Here is a 16,972-nt window from a genome sequence, read left to right as displayed (position 1 = left end):
AACACCTTCAAGAGTAAATTGGATGCTTATCTTGCTGGGATCCTATGAACCCAGCTGACTTCCTGCCCTTTGGGCGGGGGGCTGGACTCTGATCTTCCAAGGTCCCTTCGAGCCCTAATGTCTATAAAATCTATGAAACATGTGAAATGCTTAAATGTGTGCTCAATACAAAAATTGCCAAGCTTTGGAAGGAATCTATCCATAAAAGATTTTAATTTTCACAGGGAATTCTACTGTTCTGTAGAAGAGTTGCGAACAAATATTTCAAGCAGGAAAGGATGGAATAATTTGATAGTCGTTCCTCTGCAGCAAGGAACATGATCTTCTTCCTTGGATTTCTAGAATGTATTTGAACAAACTAATTCTGCCCTCCCAGTGATAAGGTATTTATGTTGCCCTTACCCCCTTGTTTTACTTTTGGTAGGTTAGAGTGATCTTGGTGTTTTGAGAGAATGCGCCTGGCTGTTGTGAGCCAAGGTTGTTTGTATAGTCAACTTAGATAACCTTCTGAGGTCCCTTCCAGCTCTACTTTTATGTGGTTCTGTATTGCTTTTTTAACACACAGTATTTACATACCTAATATTTATAGGTGTGGCTGGTACATACATGAGTTCTACAGAGACTTTTTTAGATTTTAACAGGGAATTTCCCTGAAGAGTCCTTTATGAAGAGTATGTTTGAACCTCTCATGCTTCCTATTTCTGATGGGACTGTACATGCCATCCCTATAAAGTGACAAAGGATTGTGAACAGGAAAATCAGGACAGCAAAGACAGATGACAGACCAGGAAACTAGAGTGTAGGAGTGAATTGGGATTGACTGATCAAGGAGAGTGGGACAAAGTAAGAGATCTGGGATGGGGAATGAGAACAAAAATTGCAGGAAAAGGAAACTGCAAGTATGGGGAAAATTTGGGGCTAAGAGCTGAAGTCAGGGGGAGGGGTGACATTGGGGCAACTAGGCTGAGACTGGAATCAGAAGCGTCTGAGGATTGGAGAATAGGCTTTTATGTTTAAATAGTACATCAAGGCTGACTCAATTTTTAATGCATCCCATGGTGATGTTAGAATTACTGTACTTCAGTTGATAGCTTCAATAGATGATTCTAAAGTATAATCATAGCACTGTAACAGTGTTCTATGTTTTAGAATACATCTTGGTTGTTATTTTATGCTAGGAACAGAAGTTACACATAAACCAGCTTAAGTAATCAGAAACTGGTTTAAACCCATAAGAAAACAGGAATTCAGTGCACATAAAGCAGTTTCAAAATGGCCAAAACTGGTTTATGATGAACCTAGTTGAATGTAATATCAGATTTACCTGGTTGCATGTGGTATCAGACTTAACTGATTTGCATCAAACCAGTTTATGAAACTTCTGTCCCAGACCCCTTCCTGGTTTAAGTTAAATCAGAGTCCTCCAGCATCCCAGCATGCTCTACAGCCCTGGGCTGTGCACTCTGCTCCAACAGAGCAGGGCTGGCCCTGCCCCCCAGCTGCCAGCAGGGACTTTTCCATCCCCAGCATCCAGGTGTAGATTTCCCCACCTCCCCCTTCTCAGCCAGGGAATCGACCCACTTCCCAGCTGGGGCAGGGAAGTAAAACCCCCACTGCCAGATTCCCTTCTCCACAGGGCACTGATTGGGCATTTTCCCTCCCACACTCCTGGCTCAGCTGGCAGGGGCAGCGGGGCCTGGTTCCCAGGAAAGGCTGCAGCTCTTCCCAAGAGATGCTGGGCAGCCAATGCTCTGACCCCCTTAGCCGGCTCCAGTGAAGCGTCAGCACTAGGAGCCATGCTCACTAAGTGGCTCCTGGGACAGCAACAGGGTTTTGGAATAGGAATGGCAGAGGGAGGGGCAGGAGGATGCCTTTTTTCCTCCCCAATCCCTTCTCAACCAGCCTGCTGACCAGGGAGCAAATTTGACCAAGTGATCAGCCCAGCTCCACGCCACATGAGCCAGGAACCAGGGCATTCACCCAGCCACCTCCCCACCTGAGGAGGGAGTGGGGGGGGGGAAATGGCCCCTTTTTATGGGCTTTCCATGGGCACAGCCTGGCTGAGGATCCAAAGTTGGGGCGGGGGGTGCTGTTTCCCCTCCACTTCCTCCTCAACTAGCCTGCCAACTCAGCAGGGGGCATGGCTGGTTGACTGCCCCAGCTGCCAGCTTGGATGGCAGAGTAAAACTCCCACCATAGGCTTACCCTCAGCTAGGAGTCAGGCTGATCACACAGTCACCTGGCAGGCAGTGGGTGAGGGGAATGCCCCCCCCAGCCCAGGTTTGGATCCTGAGCTGGGGTGTGCCTGGTACAGAGGGTGGGAAGCCCTCAGTAGGGTAGTTTTCCCCCACCCCCATCAGCTAGCCTGCCAGCAGAGCAAAGGGTGTGGCCAGGTGATTGGCTCAGCTTCCAGCTACAAGGAAGCCTAATGGGACCTTTACTCCCCCACCTGAGCCAGGAGCCAATCCAATCATCTGGCCATTCCCCCTGCTCATCTGGCAGGCTAGCTGATGAGGGAAAGGGGGGAAAACAGCCCCCACTGAGGGCTTCCCACTCCCTCTGCTGGATACAGCCCAGCTGGGCGTCCAAAGCCAGGCAGGGGAGGGGGGCTGTTTCCCCCCAACTCCCTCCTCAGCTGGCCTGCCAGCCAAGCAGAATGTTCAGCTGGTTCCTGGCTTGAGTAGGGGAGTAAGGTCCTCACTGTGGGCTTCCCCACAGCTGGAAGTCAGGCCAAGTACCTGGCCATGCACCTGCTTGGCTGGGGAAGGAGTGTGGGGGGCGGGGGGGAATGCTGCTCACTGAAGGGTCCCTGACCCTGGCACAGCCCCACTAGGATTCCAGATCTGGGTGGGGGGTCATTCCTCCCCCATTCTCTCCTCAGCCGGATGCTGGCCAAGAAGGGGTCATGGCCAGGTGATTGGCCCAGCTCTTGGTTTGGGGTGTGGTGGGGAAGAACTGTGCTAGGGGTCCTGCCTCCCCCTTTCCCAACCCTGAGGAGACCCCAGCTGGGAGTCCAATGTGAGGTAGAAAGGAGGGTTTCCCCCCAACATCCCTTCCTCAGCCAGTGCTGAGACTGAGGGGGTGTGACTAGGGATCCAGCTCTGGGCATGGGGAGAAAGGGGAAGAAGTGCCCTTCTGGGTGTTTCCTTCCTTTCCTCTTTGTGGTGGAGACCATGGCTGGGGTCTGGGGGAAGAGTCAGGTTTTTCCCCAGGCCCGCTCCTCAGCCTGCTCAGACTGAGGGGGGGGGCATGGGTAGGGGGACCTGCTCTGGGCACAGGGAAAGAGGGAGAAGCACCCCATTGGGGACTTCCCTCTTCCCCCTTCCCCAGCACTTGTAAGACCCTACTGGAGGTCTGGTGGGAGGGTTCCCCCCACACTCACTCCTCAGCCAAGTGGATGCTAAAGAGGGAGCATGGCTAGGGAAATCACTCATCTCCCAACTGGCCAGCAGGCTGGGAGGCATGTGCAAGCACTCCCTTGCTCCTGGTATGGTCCACTGGAGGGGTCTGGCTCCCTTTCATCTTTGAAAAGTGAATCAGTTCATTTTCTTCTTGATTCAGTCTAAGCAGTCTACAGAAACCTGCAAAAATTGAATTAATTCAGCCTTGGGGTTTTTGACTGTCTGTCCCTAGCCTACATGTTTACTGACTGAAGACTGTATAGTCAACTTTTTAGAGTGAATTCAGTACTGTGGAAGCTATATACTGTCAGTTCTGGAGATGAGTCCTCTCTTTATCCACAATAAATGTACATTATTGACACTTATGCTGTACTAGCCAATTGCCCGTCAAGAATGATGGGGGGGGGTGGAATGGAGCCTCAGCCCCCCCCCTCGCTGATCCGGGCCTGCTCCCCCTTCCCTCCTGCTGCTTAGGGTGTGGTCCCACTCTCCCCCTCTCACCACACCAGCAAGGGAAAGGGAGGAACGGGCCCAGGCCTGATACAGGGGGAGAAGCTGGACTGCTGTGGCAGGGGGGCAAAAGGGAGCAGCGGGCCCAGGCTGACCCAGCATTGGCAGGGGGACAGGAGAAGTGGGCTCGGGGCTGATGTGGGAGAGTGGGGGTAGGGGAAGAGTGGGCCCAGGCCCAATGGAAGAAGACTTGCTCCTTCCTTCCCCCCCACAGCTGTTGTGTTGGGGCAGGCCTACTGTCCCCCAACCGCTGCAGTGGGCTGGCTTTTCCCCTGGCTTGGGCAAGTTCCACATTGGGCCTGGGCCCGCTCCCCCCCCAGATCCTGCATTGGGCCTAGGCCCACTCCCCCCCACATTACCTGTAGGGAGCAGAGGAGGGAGGTGGCAAGGCCAACCCTGCTGGCCTCACCCCCCTCTTCCATCTGCTCTGTTGCTGCCACCTCAAAGGAGCAGGGCAGGGCGGGTCGGGAGGAGCTGCACTTGTCTCACTCCCCCACTTCATCCCCTGTGTCTCTACCATTATGGCGGCAGGCTGCCTTCTGTCAGAATGCTTCTTCATGTCCTGGTTTGTCAGCCAGTCAGAGCATGAATAAAGCATTATGGACAGACAGACAGACTTAGACTTTTATTTTTTTCATGCAAACAATAGCATAATTTTGTAGTATTTGTCATTTGGAGACAAGATACAGAAGAAAACAATTGGAGTTGTTGGAAATGGATTAAATCATGTAAATGAGGATTTGATTAGAAACAGGATCAGGGCAAGAATAACATGGTCAGGCACAAAATATGTCTCCACAATTTCTGACTTTGGACCTGTAAGTTTTATTCAAGGCAAGTGTTGGTAGAAAAAGAGGAAGTGCTGAACACAAAAATATTGTGGAGCTTCTAACCTCCAGACCAGAACATTAAAAACATTTACTTATTTCCATAAAGTAGATATGAAGTAAAAAGATTACTTTTTACTTAACAAATATTACCAGTAAGTAAAATGTTATTAAACATAGGTCATATTCCATTTTTCATGGAAAAAAGGAGCTTGTACAACATTCACTTTTTTGTGGTTCCCTCACAACCAGGGGGTCAGGATGGTCTCTATTGTTAGCTAAGGCCAGGCTCTTTTCATCTGCTTGAATTCCAAGATCATCCATGTCTTTCAATGATGACTTTTAGACAACCCAAGTCATTAGAATTCATCCATCACAGCTGCATAGTAGATGCAGAATATTAAATAAATACATCAAATACACTAGCTTTCAAAATTATGAATTTGAAAAGTAGGAATGAAAGATGAAACAAATTTGAATGTCAGGTCAGAGTGAAAATATGTGTTCCAAACTGTTACTACTCGTTAATATAGAAAAAAACACATTTTTTTTTCTGTTAAGGTTGGTGGAATTCCAATAATGTCAACATGGGAAATAGGATTATATTTATATATACTGATTGTTTCATTTATATATGCTGATTGTTGCGTAAAACCCTATTCACTACATTCTGACACCAAGATATACGGCATCTTTCCAGAACATTTCATCTTGCCAGTTAATGTAATATGAATTACATTTCAGTTAAAACAGTGTCTTAAAGACAAGCTAATATTTTTCTGATGTGCTTTAGTGCCTTTTTAACCAGGCCTATTATTTCTTTCACTTCTGTTGCTTTTACAAGCATTATTTGTGGAGTTTTGCAAGTTGTATGAAGTCTCACTGTGACTGAAAAATGAAAGCATCCATAAGGTTGTGGTGCAGTCTTGAACTTTATTGCTTTCACTTATCACTAAAAGCATTTTGTCTGTGATTTCTGCAGTCCATCTATGATTTAAATATAATGCATCTGTACTGGCAAATATCCACAGACAAATTAATCCACTGACCAACGAAAATAAGAGATGTTTTTCTTGCAGTTGCATTGTAAATTGCCATCAACCAATTATTTTTACTCAGTAATCTGTATGAATCATAAGCGATTTAAGTACTTCCAATGTTTTATATTTTGATACCTAAAACAATCACAATCCTTTCTAGGGTCTAATCTCTGTGGTATGAAATGACTGGATAGATTAGGATTCAGAGTTAAAGAGGCAGAAAGTAACTGCTTTGTTTCATATTTTCATAGTTTCATAGTAGCTAGGTTCAGGAGGGACCTAAACAGATCATCTAGCCTGATTCCCCCCTGCCACAGGCAGGAATGAATGCTGGGTTGACAAAACTCCAGACAGGTGATCATCCAACCTCCTCTTGAATTTGCTTAAGGTAGGGGCGAGGACCACTTCCTTGGGAAGTTGGTTCCAGATTTTGGCCACCCTAACTGTAAAATATTGCCTTCTGATCTCTAACTTAAACCTGTTCTCCATCAGCTTATTACCATCTTTCTGGTCACCCCAGGTGGTGCTGGGGAGAAAATGGCTCTACCTATTTGCTGTTGATCTCCCCTGATGAGTTTGTAGGCAGCCACCAGGCCCCCGCTCAGCTGCCTCTTGCTGAGGCTGAACAGGTTCAAGTCCCTCAGGATCTCCTCGTAGGGCTTGTCCTGCTGCCCTCTCACCAAGTGGATGGTCCTCCTCTGAACCCTGGCCACATCCCTTTTGACATACAGCCCCCAGTACTGGACACAGTACTCCAACTGCAGCCTGACCAATGTCGCACAGAGAGGGACTATCACCTCTCTGGACCAGCTTGAGATGCACCTTTGGATGCATGACAAGGTAAGGCTGGCCTTGTTGGCTGCGGTCTGGCATTGGTGGCTCATGTTCATCTTGGAGTCAATAATGACTCCAAGATCCCTTTCTGCCTGTGTGCTTTCAAGGAGGGAACTCCCCAGCCTGTATGTATGCTGTGGATTCCTTCTCCCAAGGTGCAGCACCCTGCATTTGTCTACATTTGTCCTATTCTCATCTGCCCACTTTTGTAGTCTGTCTAAATCTGTTTGCAGCCTCTCTCTCCCTTCAAGTGTCCACCTCACCCCACATCTTAGTGTCATCAGCAAACTTGGACAGCGTGCTTTCCACCCCCTCGTCCAAGTTGCTAATGAAGACGTTAATCAGTGAGGCCCCAAGGACTGAGCCCTGGGATACCCCACTGCTCACATCTCACCAGGTTGAGTACAACCCATGCACCACTACTCTCTGTGTACGTCCCATCAGCCAATTTTTTACCCATCCAACTATGCAGGAATCAATGCCACAGTCAGTTAATTCATTGATGAGGATGGGTGAGAGACAGTGTCAAAGGCCTTCTTAAAGTCTAGAAAGACTACATCCATGGCGACACCATCATCCAAGTATTTAGTTACTTAGTCATAAAAGGCAATCAGGTTGGTCAGGCAGGACCTGCCTTTGATGCACCCATGCTGATTGCCCCTGAGCATGACCTGAACTTGTAACTCTGTATCTGTTCTTTCATACAGAATATATGAATAGGCACCTACTTAAATCATGGTGAAACAGAGAGCTTTTCATAGACTACTTGCGAGACGCAGGGCTAATTTTGTGGGCATTAGCAACCCCACCCCTCAACACTGATTGGCAAATAGGCCCTGTGGAGGGGGAGAAGAGAAAAGGGGGTGGCCACCATAATGCCACCCTGCCCCTTGACACTGATTAGTGGAGAAGCCCTGCCATAGGGAGTTGGGATGAGGGGGCAGCCACCATCTTGTCTGTTCCCCTTTATGCTGCCTTGCCAATTGGCAACTTCTCTTTACAGAGGGTAAGCCACTGCAAACCCCATACTGCTGTTCATCTCTATTCAGAGTTGCACTGATCTGATAACAATATCTATGCTGTGGACAGGGATTTAGTTTAAATCTGTTCCTTGACTCATCAAGTCGTTCCATGTTAGTATGTGTGAAATGGTGCCATTTGATGGGCCACATTCAGAAGAATTTGAAACCAAGAGTGGTGTCAAACAGGGCTATGTCCTAGCTCTGACACTTCGGGGGGGGGGGTGTTTCTTTTGTTGTCCTACTCAAACATGCATACAGTATCTGTTCAGAAGAAGTATACCTTTGGACCAGATCCAATGGGAAATTCTTTAACTCATCTGCAGTGGCTAGAAGCCAGGGGATGCTAAAGCAGCCTTCCCTTCCCTTTCACAGTACTGAGCTGAGGTGAGGCATGGCCAGGCCCCAACAGGATGCTCTGATTAGGAAGGGGTTTAAACCCCACCCTGCCTGCACACTCCTAGGCTTTTCCCCACTTGCTGATCAAAGGGTAGGAGTGTTGCCAGCCCCCAGCTAGCACTCTGAGGCAAAGCAGGGGTGTGGACTGTGTGCATCTGTTGATGATACTGAGCTTTTCAATTTCCCTTTTCCTGCTTCTTCCTACTGTCTACAAACCTGACAGGCAACAGAGTCAACAAGGACCTGATAACACTGTTTAGCAGCCAATCAAGGAAAAAAAAAGCTTCTCTCATTAGTTCAAGCTCTTAAACAGATTTCTCCAAGGAAGGAATGGAGGGACGTTACCAGATGACCTGTTGATTAGCTCCAAAAAGCCCTAAACAGACACTGTCCTATCTGCCTTTGTCCTGTCCCAGTGAAACTGGAGACACACAGCACAGACACCTATCAGCATTAGCATTAGCATACCACATACCTAAGGTCCATGTGGCTGAGGTCTGTGCTGTGGGAGATGGGAGGGGGAGAGAGGGGAGATCCCTGCTTGAGCAGCAAGTGGTGAGGGAGGAGGCGCAGGGGGAAGCTAAGCAGATCCTGCTGTGCCTGCGGTCTCTGCTGGAGCTCTGGCTTATTACAGGTTTAAACCAGTTTCTGATCACTTAAACCAGTTTATGTGTAATGTCGGCCTCTACCTAATAGGTCATTGTATTCCTGTGGAATGTTAAGCAGTATTAAAATTAAAATATGCTGTGAGCAGTCACATTAACACTTAATACTGTTTCTTACCTGCAGAACTTTTCCTTGCTATTTAGAGAGCTGGTGACTAGAGGTATGACTAGGAACATAGATGCTTGGGCTCTATTCCCACTGTGAGTGAGAGGGCAGGGCGGAAAGGTTGCAACATCAGAAGCATGGATACAAGAGGTGGAGAGGCATCAGGGCTGTGACTTCCCCCTACTAGCCTCCTCCATCTCCTTTTATTCCAAAATAAATTGTTTAAGTTTATGTAACACATTCTTGAAGTGAAATAAAATAAATAAAAGACCAAAGAATAAAAGAAGCAAACAAAAAAAGACCAAAAGATCTTGCATGTGTTAATGAATTGTATGTAGTGGGAAATGGCTGTACTGTGGGGAGCCCTTTGAGCCCTGACAACCCAACCCCCCCACACACACACACACAACATGATTCCAGCTCTCCAGTCTTCCCCGGGGTGGTCTAGTTGTGACAGGAGTGAACCCCATAGGCTATGCTATCCAGTATGACTTTAGATGTAAATATCTACAAACATCTTAGGTTTTATCTTTAGCAAAGGAGAACCGGGTCTCTATTGCCTATCTTCTATTGTTCACTGTTCAGTATTACAGCTGCAGCTGACAAAATTTATGTTCCTTTAGTAGCATTTCATTTGAAAACATTGTCCTCTTCTGACCTAACAAGAGGAGCAACAATAATAATATATTTTTCCTTTAGTATGTATTTTCTTGGTAAGGCTGCAGGGATTATTTAGAAATTGTTGAATGAGTTTTTATCATGTGCTGATTTCCTATTTTCTCTGTAAGGTCTGTACAAAGTGTTGCCATCATAGGTAGGTGAATTAGGTGAATTGGAAGGGAAAAAAATGAGACAGCTAATTGATGTAGTCATGCTAAAAATGCACTTCCCTCCTTTGTATATACAGCTTATTTTGGCAATTGCCAACTTAGTGCATATCATTTGAAGAAATGGTTTTGCACTAACTGCATCAGCCAATAACTCCCTTTGCCAATATAAAGTGGTCCCTAGTATTACCAGTAGTCCCTAGTATTGCTGACTAGTACTGCTAAAGCCATGTCATCAAAGCCTCAGCACTGTATGCTAGCCCTATGTCTTTACTTTGTTATAAACAACCATACTGGAGCAGTAAGTTGGAAAGATGAAATACATTGAGATACATGGGAAGAAGTCTTAGAACAATTCACGAAGTACTCAGCTGTTCTTCCTGTTAAAGGTCAACAGCACAATCTCTCAGTTTTCTGAAGATCTAGCCAGAATCTGTATCTGGATGCAGAACCATTGACTAAAGCTAGATCCTTTGGTGAGAAAGTGGGGTTAGAAACAAAAGGAGAAGCTTGAAAGAAAGTGTCTCCTACTTAAGATCCCCCACTATAGAAGATACCTGTTCTCAGATTATGAGCTCCATTTACAAGGTTGGGGTCCTTTTGGACTTTTCATAACCTAAGCACTCATGCCAGAAAAAAGTATCAATTTCATCTGTGCCTGGCAAGAAATCTTTGTTCCTAGCTTTGGACATGCACCACTTCAGTGCTGTAGCAAGTGGGGGCGAGCAAGCTGAGGCCGTAGGTGCTGAAATGAAGGGGCACCAACAGGTGCTGCCCAGCTGGGTGGGGTGTGGGATAGAGCTATGAGCAGCTTGTCTGGTGGGGCATGGGGATGGAGGAAGGATGGCTCCTGCTGCTGCATGCACTCCTGGACAAACATGGGGGGGTGCCCCCTGAATCTGTGCATGGGGCAAGGGGGGGCTGCTGCTGTGGGCTTTGCCCCACATGCGAAATTTCATTGCTATGGCAGTGGCACACATTTTAAAGTGATTCAGACATTTATGACCTTCAGACTGAATTATTATAACTCATATTTAGAAAGTAAGCCAAGTGTCCTGAAAACACTCCCAACCAAAAAAAGATATAGCAGTAATACAAGTCACAATATGTTGACCCAGAGATTCATAATGCATAATCTAACAGAAGGCAAAGTAGGGGTGCACCTTATAACTGAATGCACTGTACCTCTACTTGTCTTCTGCCTGACTTGAGATTAACACAGCTAACTACCTCTCAATGGTTCAAGGTTTGTGCCCTGATGTTCAGAGAACTTCATGGGCAGATCCAGCATCATGGCAATGGAGGTGCTGCTGCAATCCCTTCAACGGTCTGGTGCATGCTCAGTGAAGAGAGTTCATCGCACATGTGTCACAAGCCCTCACTGTGATCCCGATGCCAGTGAGGTCTCAAAGCCCACTTGCTGGTCAGCACAGGGTCTGCTTTCAAGCAACTCCAGAGCTCAAGCAAGGTTTGCTCTTTCCCTTTTTCTCCCATTTGCAATTTTCTTTCCTTCTCCGTCCTTCCCACCCCTCCCTTCCATGTCCCCCCAACCCTTCTTACCAAATACAGCAGCAGGAGAAAGGAGGGAACAACCCACCAGCACTGACACACAGCCGGTAGGCTTTGGAGCTATGGAAAGTAAGGGTCTTGTTGCCAGCTGGCCACTTGTCCCCTCCTTTCCCCTGCTGCTGAATTCTGAGGGAAGGGAAAGTGTGGGAAAGAGCAGTTAGCAGAAGGAAGGAAAGAGCAAGCATCACTTGGACTGTGGAGCTGCTTCAAAGGAGGGACACAGAGCAGACCCTTTGCCAACCAGCCAGTGAGCTCATAAGCTCATAGAGGTCACAGCATAGGGCAGAGCTCCCAGCAGGAGCTCACTGACATGCTGGTGAGCTCCGAAAGCTCACTGCACATGCAGCAGACAGCCAAAAGCGGGGAGGGGAGGAGGTGCAACCATGCCACTGCACCCTCTCTGGGTCTGCCCCTGGAGAATTCAATGGGATAGGGTTTTTCTGCCTATGAAATTTCCTTGCATTGCTTGACAGTTTCACTTGGTCTCATGACTACACGATACAGGATTTGTACAGCAGCCATGGATCTCAGTCTTGCAGTGTAGAATGGCTATGGACCCTGCCACTTTCAGATCTAGGGTCCCAGCCCAGCAGAAAACTTGCTCTTCAGTTCAGCAACAATACTCATATGTTTAAAATTAAGCATGTGCAGAGGTGCTTTTCTGGATCAGAGTGTAATTGCAAAAATCTTATATTTTTCTGTCAGTATGTTTTACTCAGTCAAACTTACAATATACCCACTTGCTCACACTTGAATACGTTTGCAGTTTACCACAGAATAATCAAAATTTTTATTTAGGTTGGGAGGTAAAGGGGAATGGTTACAATTCAGTTTTTCAGTATCAGAAGATGTCGAGACCCTTTTATGTGAGGGGGGGAGTCATTTAATCACCAGATAGGTGTTTCAGTCACTACTGGTGGGTCTCCAATCGGGTACCAACTTCAATTTAAATCTGTCCTCCCTAATAAAACTCTGAGGGTATGGAAGCAATGTAGAAAGCACTGTCCTCCTCCAACTGTGATTCCTTCCCCACTGGCCAGTGAAAAATAGTTTCAACTCTGTAGCCAACTGGGTGAGTCAAAATCTAACATTTTTAAGCAGCCTTTTAAAATTTTACTCCCATCTGAGTTAAGTATCAGTTTAAAAAAGTTTTTATTAAAATGTGAATGTTATCAGCACAAATTCTTGAGTAATACTTGGAAAAATATATAACTTTTTTTTCTCCAACCTCTACAGTAACTATTACATCAGGGAGGGCTAAATAAGGAATTAGTCACATGGGAGCTATAATTTTGAGGTTTATAACTTTTTAAACATATAGCTGATTTGTAGAACACAGATTTAAATATTAAGTAGCTTGGAGATGAAATATTTCATTCTGAAGTTCTAAAATGTTGAAGGACTGGGGATTGCCCAGAAGAACGTATTGGCTCTAAAATCCTTTTGAAGTATATTTGAATAGTTCTTAGAGCATAAAATGAGCTGACCAAAAAAAATATCCTGTACTAGTTTCAGTGTTCCTGAAAAGCAGAGGGAATATATATTTCCTCATATGAAGCCTGCAAAAATGCTTTAGCATTACCTCAGGGGTTGAAAAGAAAATTATTATTCCATTCACTAGCACTGTTAATTCTTTTGAGCTATTATCAAATAATTATAATCAGAAATGTAAGAAACATTTATAATTGCCATTTATTGTACTTCATATACAGGTGACCTTTCAAAGCAATGTATCAAGAAGAATGAATGCTAAGAAGTTATTCACTCAAACTGCATATAAAAACTTTGTAAAGTTCCCTATGATATTGCAAAAAACAACACAGAATTAAAAATGATGATATTAAAATGTCGTCTTAGGTTATGCCTCTTTAAAGAAACCTTCAATTGCTGTTTTCACCATAAACTGTTAACTGGAGCTGTGTTTTCTCCCTCCTCTTTCACCATAGAGATATAGCTTGACCAGAGAATGCTAAACTATTAGTTACATTTCTGTTTTCCTTGCTTAAATAATATTGTACCTCAGAGATTAATATTGAAGCTCTACAAAGAAGCATATAGTTAAATGAACTGGACTGTGTTTTTAAAAAGCCAGAATAGCAAGTAAATTGGTATAAAGCCCATTCTGCAGTACTTGCACAAGCAAAACTCCCACTAAAACTGTAGTTTTACTGTAGTGAGAGCAAACCCAATATTATTGCCTGCTCTCTGCTTTTCTCCAGTCTTTCCAAAAAGGCATTGAAATTCATAGAGCTGATACCAATAAAAACAAAACTGCAGCTGCCTGCCTTCTCTCATCTCCATGAAGAGTGCATGTTCTAAGTTTTACAGAAATTGGTCCCAGGATTTCAATTGTCTTTATATTCCAACATTCCATTGTGCAATTCATTAAAAAGTGCACATGAAATGTTTTACAGATGAGCTGTGTCATAATTATCTCATTACAGTTTCAGATTCTCTCTCATGTGGTAAGTAATTTATACCGGACATTAGGAAATGTTAAGTATAAATTCATCTTTGATTGAAGTAAGGCCATCAGCATATATTTAGCACTTCTTTACAAAGGGTTTATCATTAAACTTGAGTGGTTGTAAAATACTAGCACAGAGGAAAAATATTGTTGTGCAGTATAAGTTTTTTTCCCCATGTTTATTACACGTCTACAAACATGGTTTACAAGAATAAAAATGAAATTTAAACAAAAATTCCTTTGCTAGGTACTTTACAGGTTCTTTCTAAATTGTTGATATCTTGAAATTTATAAGCAATAAAATATATCATCATATTATCTCAGTATGCTTTATGATCCTTTTCTGAATTTTTACCATTTGGATACATGCCGAATGTATGTGGTAATTCATGCTGGCTTCAGCGGACACTAATGAACATGCAACCCTCACAATACAATGAAAAACATGATTCAAGTGTAGCAAGGCACTGGGATGTGCCTGGCCCTGGAAGAGAATAGGCTGCTTCCAGGTGGCAGAGGGGAGCTTATGAGGGACTCACCTGACTGAAAGAGGGCTCAGGCTTGAGCTACATAATTCAGAGCTTGCACGGGTCAGTTGGTCTTGCTCTAACAACCATGAAGTGAGGAGCTCCTGGTTTCAGGGCAACAGGGCTCCTGAAGGGACCTGATTTTAGCTAAACAACTCTGCAGGCCTGGGAATAGAGGCAGGTTCCTTGGCAGAGAAAGACTGGGTTTACAGGTAAGAGGCCTTTGTATTATGTATTAAGAGGCCTTAGTGGGTTTGAGGTATTCGCTGGAGGGCTGCAATTCTTCTTGTTTATTTAAGTTATGGTGGTAGTTTAGTCTTGAGCCCTGTGGTAACAGGCTCAAACCCTATGTAGAGAACTGTTGACCCAGGAGACCTCAGACTGAGACGGGGGCCCAGTAAGGGGTCCGGAAGGCTGAGACCTGGACCATAGGGTCCACATGCCCAGGGAAGGGCTGAGCTGGGCCAGAGGTTCCATAAGCCCAGAGTAGGCTAAGCCGGACTAGAGGGTCCAGGATTATGGAGGAGGGGCTGCATGCAGGACCAGGGGTCTGAGGGCCTAGAGGAGACCAGGAAGTATGGGACCAGGAGGTACAAGGGCCCAAGGGGGATGAGTGTATAAATAGTCAACATCAAAGGGAGAGAACATCTGCACAGCTTGGGGCATGGTGTAGGGAAGGAAAAAGAGCCATGCAATTTGCCATTAAGGCTACAGGTGCCCTACAGGGACCTGGGCAGACTGAGAGGGACCTATCAGGCCTGAGAGCTGGATTGAGGCTAGTGGGGCCTTATGAGATGCCTAGTGGGAAATTATTAAGATGAGGTCTCACTCTAAGGCCTGTTGGCAACTCTCTTAATCAACCTTTAATATTAAAAATAAGGCATGGTGGGGGAGCAATCTAGGGAGAGAGACATTAGAATCTGAGCTGGGCAGGAAATGCAAGGCCACCAGGGGGTGTCACAGCTACCCCTGTGGCCACGAGCCTGTGACATCAAGATCACACCATTATTTACTGGTGTTTGCTATTTAGTTTGCATAGCTACAATTTACTGTAGCTATTTGCTATTTACTGTAGCAAAGCACAGAACCTTTGAAGTCCTGTAGCTGTCTCTTTGGGCTAAGTACAGAGAGTCAAAAGGCCCAAGTCAAAATTGATTCAATCTATGAAGGTTTCTCTAATCTGTGTAGATTGAATGGATACCAAACATAACAAACATTTACTTTTTAGTTGGGAAAAGCAGGCAGAAGCCTACATTGGTGTAGGCCAAAAGTCAAGGGGTGCTAAAGCATGCTTCCTAGCCTGCTGGCAGCTGGACCATCCCCAATTGGCTGGTCAGCACACCCCCGCCAAACTCCTGCTGTCCCCACAAGGTGGTAAACAGTCCCCTGTCCCTGACCAGCCTGGACTGGAGTATCTTCCCACCTGTGGAAACTCCAGGCCTTCAGGGAGGTTTTCCCTGGCATGGGATCTCCCTGAGCCCTGGTCTGCCCAGCTGCAGGGATGTGGGGAGGTGGTGACTCCCTCCCATGCAGCTGGGCCAGCATGTCACTAAAATGCAGGGTAGGGAGTCCCACCTCCACCACCCCAGTCTCAGCCCCACAAGCTGTGCTATCCCCTGGGGAATTTCCCTGTTCCCACCTAGGCAGGTGGGCCGCATCAAAGGAAGGATTGGGCCTCATTGCCTAACATAAGTTCCTACGGCTGCCTGCTGCATCCTTCCAGCTACCACTGGTGCTGGACTCCTGTGGGACTCATCAAGTGGCAGGGCTGCGCTGGCTCCATACAAGTCAGGATTAGGCCCTGTTGCCCAGCACATGCCTCCAGCTTGCATGGCATGTCTTGCCAGAGCCTGGCACCAGCAGCAGCCAGCAGATGCAGCAGTCAGCCCTGCAGGGCTTGTGCCAAGTGGCAGGGACAGGCTGGGCTAGGAGCTCAATGTGGAGGGAAGCCCCTGTCGCAGCCCTCCCTAAAAGGGCTTCTGGAGCTAGGATGTGGGCTTACTCCACCCCCTCACCTACCCCAGTAGGACTGCCTGCTGCAACCTTTTAGCTACCGCTGGTGCTGGGCTCCTGTGGGACATGCTGGATGGCAGGACCAGGCTGACTCCATAAAAGGCAGGATTAGGGCCTGTTGCCCAGCGCTTGCCCAGCAAATTCTGCCACAGCCTGGTGCCAGTGGCAGCGAGCAGGATGCAGCATGCAGCCCTGGTGGGGGGGGCGGTGCCAAGAGGGGGCTCATGCTGAGCAGCAGAGCCAGGCTGCACTAGAGGCCTGCCTGCAGCACTGAGGTCTGGTCCCCTGGGAAAGCTCTGCCTGTCTTCCCGCTCCTCCCTGCTTGAACTACTTGCTTGCTGACTGGGGGCTGATCAAAGCTCTGTCTCCTCAACTTGCAGTGGATGAACCACTGTTAACCTGTTTCACTGCCAACAAACCCCATCTCTGTTCTCAACAATTTGCTTCCTAATAACTGCAGTCTTGTGTTAAGTTCTGAAGTTTGCCATTGACCTAACTCTACACCTCAATTGAAGAATATCTGACCACAAGCTGTGCCCTCTTAAATAGTCAGCACTGTTTAGTAGTTAGAGCAGGGTTTTTTGAGTCAGCCAATCTACATTGTGTCCCCAGGTTTTGCTTTTGACTGCCTGGGTGGCATTAGCATGCCATTTTATTCTCTATATGTTTCACATTTTCCATCAATAGAGGGTAAAATAATAGATGGCCATGTTTCATAGTTTCATAGTTTCTAGGGTCGGAAGGGACCTGAGCAGATCATCTAGTCCG

At 46.3% G+C, this 16,972-nt stretch overlaps 1 protein-coding gene across 1 annotated transcript in view; it reads left to right on the top strand.

The window, feature by feature from the left end:
- Nucleotides 1–16,972, top strand: part of CACNA2D3 (calcium voltage-gated channel auxiliary subunit alpha2delta 3) — a gene marked incomplete at its 5' end in the record, with an annotated part of 852,337 nt that overhangs the window by 767,724 nt on the left and 67,641 nt on the right. The window lies entirely within an intron of this gene.

This window comes from Crocodylus porosus, unplaced genomic scaffold (genome assembly GCF_001723895.1).
Source record: "Crocodylus porosus isolate Cpor-Errol unplaced genomic scaffold, CroPor_comp1, whole genome shotgun sequence".
NCBI lineage: Eukaryota > Metazoa > Chordata > Crocodylia > Crocodylidae > Crocodylus > Crocodylus porosus.
Note: the sequence above shows the minus strand (reverse complement) of the source record. Positions and strands in the feature narration are given on the sequence as shown.